The sequence below is a fragment of the Silene latifolia genome, chromosome 11 (assembly GCF_048544455.1).
Source record: "Silene latifolia isolate original U9 population chromosome 11, ASM4854445v1, whole genome shotgun sequence".
In the NCBI taxonomy this organism is placed as follows: Eukaryota; Viridiplantae; Streptophyta; class Magnoliopsida; order Caryophyllales; family Caryophyllaceae; genus Silene; species Silene latifolia.
In genome coordinates, this window is record NC_133536.1 from 139,068,084 (window position 1) to 139,078,787 (window position 10,704).

Below are 10,704 nucleotides of genomic sequence, written 5' to 3' on the forward strand. Positions count from 1 at the left end.
TGAACAACCCACAACATAGATGCTGACTAAATGAAGTACCTTCAGCATTCTTGATCTTGGCCTTAGGCCACAACTTTCCCTTTTCTGCAGAAATAGAAGGGCATACCGTCGCGCAGGCTAACTCATTACACTTAACCCTCGGGTGTTCCTTCTTTGCACGCGGCACCGAATCTCTTGGCATTCCGCCATAATCAACATCTCCAGCTATAAACTTTGGACCTAAAGCACAAATTCCATCTCCCAAATCTTTGTAGGAGTTCAACCTGTCATGTCCTGGAGAAAGAGAAACAACAGTATGGTCCTCCATCTTGCTCCCAACATGGGGCGGAGGTGTCACAACAATAACAAGACATGACTCAACTATAGGACTATCAACTACCTTATCAGATTCTACAAGGGAAACAACATGACAAGGTACAACTTGCATAGGTGCCCTACGAACATTAGACTGCATGTATGTCAATTTCTCACCCCCCACCATAAATGTCAGAGTCCGGGCTCCTACGTCAATAGTTGCACCAGCAGTGTGCAAAAATAGTCTCCCTAAGATAATAGGGGTATGGGTATCCTCGGGAATGCCCAACACAATAAAATCAACGGGTATAAAGAACTTCTCAACCCGCACAGGAACATCTTCTACGATACCCAAAGGTCGAGACAAGGAACGGTCTGCCATTTGGACAGTCATATTGGTGTATTTATACTCAGTCAAACCTATTTTTTTAGCTAAAGATAAAGGTAAGACACTGACACTGATACCCAAATCACATAAAGCATTATCTATAGTATGGGTTCTTATGGAACAGGGGATAGAAAAGCTACCTGGGTCAGCTAACTTAGGTGGGGATTTGTTTTGTAGGAGTGCACTACACTCCTCTGTAAAAGCAATAGTCTCCACCTCATCAATACTTCTCTTACGAGTCAAAATATCTTTCATGAATTTAGCTTAAGAAGGTACCTGAGTAATGAGTTCTGTGAATGGAACGGATACCTCGAGATTCTTGACTAGCTTGATGAACTTCCCAAATTGTTGCTCAAGTTTGGTATTCAGTTGTCGGGCTGGAAATGGGAGCTTAATCACAATTGGTGGCTCAGCAGCTTTCTTCTCTTTATCAGCATTTGACTTCTTAGCAGTACTAGAAGTCGAATCACCAGCAATAGGCAATGGATCAGCAATTGATACGTGAATTTTATATAGTCCTTTTTGGCCTTTTTATGCACGTATTTCTATGCTATTATCGTAGTTTTATGCTACGAAATGCCCCGAATATGCTACTTTGGTTTGTTTTGTTCTATTTGCAGGAATGGACCAAAAAGTAGTGAAATTGAGCCTTTTACCGTCCGTTTAGTATGCATTTGGAGGAAGAGTGAATTTGGAGCGGGAATGTAGCTATTTTGAGATGCGCAAAGAAGTAAAATAGCTAGGCGAGCAAAGGAAGAATTTCAAATTACTAGTGCCTAATTTGAAGAGCTATATATCGAGTTATACAACCTATTTTCCGGTAATTCCAATTGGAGATGAAATTTTGTCCTCTTAGCTTTCCAACGCCACCGGAATCGCCCTGTTTGCCCAAGTAACGAAGAAATGGCAGCCGTTTGAAGTTCAGTGCGCGAAGCAGGAATTGTGCGCTGGAAAGTACTCGATCGAGTACAATTATGCTCGATCGAGTCTTTTTCTACTCGATCGAGTAGTTGCATTTTAAGGTTTACTCGATCGAGTAGATTTTATACTCGATCGAGTGGTTTGAGCTTAATTTTACTCGATCGAGTTATATAAAGTTACTCGATCGAGTGGTTTTGATGTTACGCGGGATTAATTAACCCGTGTTGGGCTTAATTTCGTGATAGACTTTGGTTTTCCTATTTAAGCTTTGATAATTAGGTTAATGGGAGGTTTGACTCTTCTGAGAACGCCACTCTTTACTCTTCTCTTTTCCCAAAAACTTTTCCACTGTAACTTTTGCTTTTCGGGTTTTATCGCTTGGATCTTGTCGCTCTTTACGCCGGAATTCTCGTGATTGTAATCTTTCTCTCTTTTAATCTTAATCTCATACTTTGTTTGCTTTAATTCCTTTGTTATTCCTTAATTAATTTCTGCCCTAATTAGTTTATACATTTTTATTACAATTTCATTATGTCATTTATTAGTTATTTCATTATTGTTATTATTGACAACATTAGCAATATGAGTAGCTAAATTCAATCATGTTAGGACTAGGGAATCCATGGTAGGATTGTGACGATGTAGCGAATAGACTAGATAGTTTACTTGTGAGAATCTGTCCCATAGCAATATAACTGTACAACAATTTAGTTGAATGCATGCATCTAAGTTACCCTTTAATTTGGTTAATTTCGTTCCTGGATCGGAAGATTGGAATGAACAGACCTGCTATGAACAGTAGACTACCCTAATGAGGACGGAAGTTAAGTTAGTGGAATTCTAGGATATAAAGTGGACCGGAAGGACCTTTCCGTTATCCTTCTCACAGTAGATTGTCTGGGCTATTTGCAACTGAGTCGATTGACTACCATGGTGAACCGAAATCCTGACATATTCTCTCTTATCTGTTATCTTTACCACATTTTTTTCCTTTATGTCTCTTTCCGTTAATCTTCAGTAGTTTAGAAATCAATTAAAACCCCCATCCTGTGACCTTAGACAGACCGAATAGACAAGTAGATAGTGACCGCCTCCCTGTGGAGATCGACCCTACTTACCGCTGACTTCTGTTAGTAGTAGCTAGGTATTTTATTTTTGGTACCTGACGATGGTATCAAATTTTGGCGTCGTTGCCGGGGAGGCAACTATTTATTTACTTGTTTTATTTTATCTGTTTTTAGCCTCAAGAGATTTTTCCCTTGAGGCCGTTCTCATCTTCTTCTCTAGTGCTGTTTTGATAGGTCCTACAGGTCCTACCTAGACAATTCTAGGTCAAACATCGTCAAAGGGAAGGCTTGAGTACCTTTGACCTTCCACCTATGTTCCATTCTATGGCGCGGCAGGTGGTTTTTTGTGAGAGATGTGGTGCTGTTGGGCATGATGCAGCTGTTTGCTTAGCGGGAAACGACTGTGTCAAAATTTGGCGCGAGGAGGTCTATGCGTTCAAGCAGCGTGGACAAGCTAGCCATTCCACTGTAGTTGTGCCGCCACATCTACCCTATCAACGAGGCTATCAAAAGCCTCCGTTTGTCTGGCCACCGCAACAACAAGCTCCTCCTCCTGACAAGCAGAAAGAAAAGATTGCGGAACTGAAATCTTTGATGAAGGCGCTTGCACTCCAAGTGCAAGAAGGTGATAGACACACTTGTGCGCGATTTGATAAGCTCGAGTCTCAAATAGCTCAGTTAGCTGTTTCTGATGACTGGGATGACTCGGATTACGAAGTTCTATTAGATAATGATGCCTTACACGAGGATTTCAGCACTGTACAACAAGAATCACTCGATCGAGTGACATATATTAGTCGATCGAGTGAAATACCTGAAGAATCGTTCGATCGAGCACTTTATTCCACTCGATCGAACAGCTGCTTAGAGGAAGTACTCGATCGAGCTGTTTCATATGCTCGATCGAGTGAATATCATGAGGAAAGCTTTCGATCGAGTAACAATTCTACTCGATCGACTGATTTGGCCAGTGAGAGCATTGATTCGTCATGTGGGTTTGTTCTAGATGACTATTTTGATGATGATAATGGATACGGTGAATCTCCCCTATTCAAAGCCGAATTGGATGCACTTGAAGCTGCGATTTACGGGACAGAATCCACTGAGGAGGGTGACGAGAAGACAGCTGAGTCGGTAATTGCTCCTAGCACGGATGAGGTAATATTTTCCTTTGTTAATGATTCCGACATTGAGAGCAACCCACCTGAGGTAATTAGCGATAGTTTTATTGTTGTTAATATTAACAGTACGCTACCTCGTATGACTCGTGTTTCTTCTTTTGATGCCATACCCCCTCCCAGTTGGACAAGTAATTTAACGATTTCTCACCGTTCTTATCATTTCAATTTTGTTAATCTGAAACGGGACTTTAGATTATTGATAATTGCTCCCGAGCTCCTTTATTTTGTGGACAAATTTAGGAGCTGTCATAGGAAATTTGTCAGGCTTAAACGATTAAATATTTCAATTTCCTATTTTATTTTTATATCATGGTGCTACTTATGCTCTTGTGTAGCACATGCGCAGTTATATGATCTACTGTTAAGAGCTTTGAGTTGCTTTGATTCTCGACCGACCGAGCAAAATTGTCGAGGAAAAGAAGGTCGAGCCGGGACTGACCAAACTAGCGCTACCCGGGAGGCAACCCGGAGATTTTTATTTTCAGTTGTTTTTCGAACCTTAAATTTCTTTTTAGTTGTAATAATTGGTCTTCTCGATTGAGTGCTCTACTTCCTTCGATCGAACACTTTGGCAGCTGATTGTACTCGATCGAGTATTCTATCTTCTCGATCGAAGTACCACGAGTAGATTCGTTTTGTTTTGCTTCTTGTGACGTTGTTCTGAAGCTATTAGTGACCTCTCATGTTGCTGGCTGGTTTGGGGAGGTCCCTACTTCACGTAATCTTGTAAGCTTTCCGCATCTACACTCTTTCTCTTTTAGTTTGCATTCCCTTTCCATGTTTTGATACAATAAGGGCATTGTACAGTTTGGTTTGGGGAGGTTATGCATCCATATCTGTGTCTGCATGTTGTTCTTACTGCATTCCTGTTATCACGTTTAATTTTCGTATGCATTGTTCTTCATTCTTTTCAAAAAAAAAAAAACTTAAATTAAAAAAAACGAAAATTAATAAAATATTCACGTTTATTTTTGCATATAGGTTGAGTCGGAACGGTAGATTTCCGTGATGAAATTGCACTTTAACTTGTCATTTTTTACTTGAGCCTTGCACTTTATTGACAGTTATTAGCTGAGTCTTGCGCATATCTACGAGTTTTTGTTCAAATTTAGCTGACTGTTTAGACTTGACCTGATAAATTGGCAACCTACTCTATAAATTCTGAGTTTTAGAGCCTTATAACTGGGTGACATTCATGACCGGTTTACATAGGAATTGAGAGTAGTACTCCTTGCATAACATGTCTGTTACTTTTGCACATTTATGAAATTCGATTTCTTGTCAATTGCATACATTCGGGTTTGTGGTCGGTGTCACATGCAGGGAGGTGCTTGCAAATTTCCTTTTTCTTATATTTTTCACCCATTTAGCTCCACTTAAGCCAAATCTTGCCTTTTTGATCCATTAGCTACATCCAAAACTGAGACTGCCTAGTCAAGCTAGTCTAGTATGTCTTTTGTGGTATGCTTTTTCTGTCTGCAGTTTGGCCCGTATCATTTTGATTGGAGTTGGTGTAAATAAAGGAAGGAGAAAAGAAAAAAAAAGAATTGAAAAAAAAAGAGAAATTTACGAAAAAAAAGGAAGAAAAAAAATGAAAAAATCAGTGAAAATCACGTATACAGGAAGAACCAGGGAAGAATGAAAAGTTTGGAAAATTTTTGAGCTGGTTTGATTTTTGAGTCCGTCTGTGCCTATTTCTATCTTGTGACGGTCTCACTCCTCCGTTTTATTCATATCATTTTGAGGAGATTGTGTGTTGGGTAGTGAGTTTTGTGCCAAAGAAGGGCACTTGTGTTTATTTCTTAGTCAGTTGAGATTCGGACGGTCTTATATGGTCTTGTTTAGGAACTAGCTTGACGCTTTTACCTCCACATTTCCATAACTTGTTTTGCCTTTTCTCACCTGAACCTCACTTTCCCATATCATTTGTAAGCCCTCAGCTGTGACGGACATTGTTGGTTGGAATGTATGTGTAGTACTTGAATCGTCTATCATTTCTGTTGCATGCATGTTATGTAGGTCGCAGTCTAGGTGAGTGTCTGTTTTCTCTTTCTCTCTTATACATATACTTTCACCCTTTGCTTCATGAGAGAAGAGTGACCACGTGAGAGTCCGATTTTGTTGGTCTTGCAGGGTCGATAGTGTTGGGAAATGTGTCCTCAACAATAGTGCGATCAAATGATTTAAATATCATTATTAAATCTCATTTTAAAGAATACAATTGGGAAGTAATATTGTTACTGTCAACTGGTCAACATATATCGGTAATAATTGGCTGACTAGAGTTTGACATTACTGTCGTGTGACGGTGGTGATCGATTGACCCCTAGGTCATACCTATAGGGCGATACTCTTAATTGATCATTTAATTAATCGTATAATGTTACGAGTTAATTAAATTACTTGAAAAATTGACGGACGATTTTGGAAGTAAAATTTACGTATCAAATTGAAATGTGATTAAATGAGATACGGTCTGAGTAATCAAATTATTACTCGGATGAAATTATTGTTTATAGAAACAATTGGATTTGAATGAATTATTATAAATGCGATTTATAAACGGTAAAATATTTTGGCACAAGTAATTATGAAATTACTAAGTCGATTTTTGTATGTGACGTATTTTTATTAATACGTTGATTTTTAACATGTTAAAAATTACATAACAAATTTATGTCACATATGACATGTGACATATTGACATTTGACAAAAATAATATGGATCTCATATTATCATATGTGCCGAAAATGGGAGGTTGTTTAAACAAATATTGTGTTTGTTTAAGTTAGTGGTAAGCATAATGATAATTACTCTAATTTAGGCATGCATACCTAGTGCCTTTTGTGTAAGAGCACAAAGGCCATGCATAGGCCAATTCCCCTCACCCTACCCGGTTCTACATAGAAAAGAACAAGGGTTCTTTTTCTTATTTTTTTATTATTCACTATATGGAGTAGTGTGTGGTAAAATATAATTCATTCTCATCATAAAATATATTTTAGTGAGACAAAATAATCTCTCTTCCTCTTCTATTCTCTCAACCGGTTTTGAGAGCTTAAAACCAAACATTTTGGTTCAAATTTTTCACAAGATTAATATTATACTAGTATTTGTAATATTAATTAAATTAAGAGAAAGCCTTGGGTATAAAGCTTAGGGAGAGATCCTACACTTGGATCTTGGTTCATCCATAAGGAAAGCTCAAGAACAAAAGAAAAGGAGATTTCTTTTGTGCCCAATAAAACCGAAATACTCATTGTAAGAACATGATTTCTTCTCTTTGTTATATTGTTTGCATGCATAAAATCCGTATTTAATTTTATGACAAATTTATTTAGACATATATGAGTATGTTAATATGTATAAAGATCTACATTTCCTTCAATCGGTATCAAGAGCCACGGTTGTTTGCATGCAAATCGGTTAAAAGTTTTTCCGAGTTATAAAAATAACAAATAAAACTTGTTGTGTTATTATGATATATCACGAAAATATTACATGCATGTTAATATTTCTGGTCCTAAAATGATTTAGGATATTTTTGTTATTTTTCGGATTTTTATTGTTCATAATTTACAATAATGGCATTTAAATGTGATTTTATGAGTAAAAATGTCATTTTTGGTCTAAAATTAGCTATACTTCGAATTTTTCATTGATTTTTGGATATGTTGTCACATATATTATTTTGAGATAACCTGTAAATTTTCATAATTTTTGGACTTGTTATGCTCGAAAAATGAATTTTTCATTGTTAAATACGGATTTAAGTGAAAAATAGGTTAATATGAGTTAAATTTCGAATCTGGTCATAGAAAATTAATATGTTGTCACATGCAATTTTACAAGATGTGTGTAAAATAATTGGCTGTAAAGAAGTCTTTTTGCATGATTTATGAATTTTTGAAGAAAAATAGCATAAATAGTGACATTATTAGTGAAAATTAATAGAACATAATCTATGACTTAGGAAAAACGTCTAATGTTGCATTTTATTATCTTTTTCAGATCTAAAATTGAAAAGTTAGTGAAAATAATTTTTCCATGTTTTTATGATTATTTTATTAAAAATCGATAAACCGCAACATTGTTTTCCGGTAAATTTTCGAAATTTTTAACCTAAGATTTTGAACATTATGAGTGTCATGGTATTTTTCCAGAATGTTCATGAATTTAAATTTCAAATTTTGAATTTATTTGAAGTTTTGTGATTTATTTGAAGTTTAATAGCTTATTTTTGTAATTTTTGGTCCATTTATGAACAATTTATAAAATATGGGTTAATTATGGTCAAATTATTAGTGAAGACTAAATTTTGAGTCCTAAGAGGTTAGGGTAATTAACTTATACATAAATATGAGTTTATGTATTTTTGTGATTATAAAATGTTGAAATCACGCAAATCCGTAAAAACCGAGTAATATACGATATTGGCTAATTAAAAGGCGATTTAGCATAAAATTGAGCATGTTCATACATATTATAATGCTGCATTTTCTTTATGATTGTCATAATTTTAATTTATGTAATTTTGAATTATGTAATTTTACTTAGTATGGCCTTAGATTTTAATTGGTATTTCCCGAAATGTATGGGAATATCGATTCGGTTGTAATTTTTATTGTGATCTCGTATCACCGTTTTGTAATTTAATAGATTTATTTTATTTTAGTTACAAATGTATAATAGGAAATTATGTAATTTATTATGTAATTTTATTCATTCCGGAGTTCCAAAAGACGGATTTCTTCAAGAATGACGATACATAAAGACGGTGTTACCTCGAGATGCGTGCCACAACCGAAGTTCAAGGGACCAATGGAGTTGGTTTCCGAATATGTAATAGTTAAATAGTTTTTCTATTTTAGGAAAGGCCATAGTAGGATTTATTTATCTTTATGCTTGCATTTTATTTTATGTCACATGCATCGCTAAATCGCCATAACTAAACATGCATTGTCTTTTTATCGAGTTTATCGACCGTGTCAATTAGAATTATCGTAGTTCACCGCTTTAGTTCACTTAAAACGTGATAGATAATAAATTGACATGACCTCTCGCTAAAACAATCAATTGAGACATAGCCTTACCAAATAGTAGAAACCATGAAAACCTATTTCGTGAGGGAGTGCACTCGGCTACACCGGGGTACAAACCTTGTTACGTAGGGGAAGTGGGTGATGAATGTTAATCCACCGAATTCATGTTGATGAGGGATGTATCGGCCACACCGTGCCCAAGTTAATGTGGGTTTGGATCATGGACACATTTATTCGAAATTTGGATTGAACTCAACAAAAGTATTTGATAAGGGATGTATCGGCCCCACCGTGCCCTTGTCGATGTGTTTTGGGCTATAGATAATTGTTAATGTAATATTATCGACCAAGAGTTCTAAAAGTAGAATCGATTAAAGAGTTAATCCACCGAGTTATATTGATAAGGGATGTATCGGCCCCACCGTGCCCAAGTTAATATGAATTTGGATCTTGGAATCATTTATCATAGTTGGGTAGAGGTCACTATGTAAATGTTATACTTGTTTACAAGTATTAATAAAACGATAAATGTTAAGTTTTCCAATATTCCGTTATTATATTGTTCTATTTCTTTACCACAATTCATATACGATATCATTTCGTTTTTTTGATTCAAATCTCCTTAAAACATCGTAACTAAAGACAAATATGAATTTGCTTCTAAAACCTCAAATGAACCATTGATAAGGATCTCTTGTAAAGAGTATAGATTAAAGTTATTCATTATCAAACAGGTTTTTGATTCATGACTAACACTTCTACTTACAATGGATTATTTTTCATGTACTTAAATGAATTAAGTACCTTGAAGCGATAAATTGTTTTGGTAATTAGTTTTGTCAAGAATTCGTAATTGACCAAAATAACGCAACCACTTCAATGAAAGTTTTAAGACTAAAACGAACAACTGAAGAGTGAATCTTCATGAATTCAATTTTGCTTCTCAAAGCAAAGACTCATTGAATTAAGTGGGAGCATTCTCTTAAACCGTTAAGATGAGGACGAGGTTCAAGAAGTAAGGATTATAATGGAATTGATACAAGGTAATGTTAAAAGTAAAGTTGTTGAGAATAGCAATACTAAACCTTTCAATCCCGACTGATAAAGTTTCCATTGTCTTAAATGTTGGACACGAGAAAGGAAACTACCCCAAATTGTTGAAGTATCAACAAGTTAGTTGTGGGACATCTAATGAGACCTTCTTCTTTAAATGTTTATTTGATTAAACATAAATTTTGCTAGTACTACTTCGTCAATATTAGAAACCGGTGGTGGTTTACATCGTTGTACTTGATACATAAGATGATTAGAATATGACGACTAGCAACAATAATGTCGAGAGATAGAGTAATTGTGTACTCAATCTAGTTTTGGATTTAAAGTTATACTTAATTATGACTATTAAGTGCATAAACTCTAAATAAGAATATAAACTTGTTAAGATACAAAAGAGGTTTCACTTTTGTGACCCTATACACCACGATTTGATGTATGGCTAGCCCATTATCAAGGTGATTATATTCTAAACCAAACTAGAATAATATATCATGAAGATGATGCAAGACTCAAAATTGGTAACACAAGATTAAACCTTAAAATTTTGGAATGATGAACGCAAAGAGTTATCGAGTACTCTTGAAACCATTAGATTGTTAATGGTATGTGCGTATCTTGTATTCAAAGCAAGATGTCTCGTGCCTTTTGGTTGAAAAGGAGATCGAGATTGTAAATCATTGATCCAAAATAGGTTGATCATTTTCTTTTACCAACGATTTAAGTTGACACTAATATGTTCACTTAATAAGGTAAA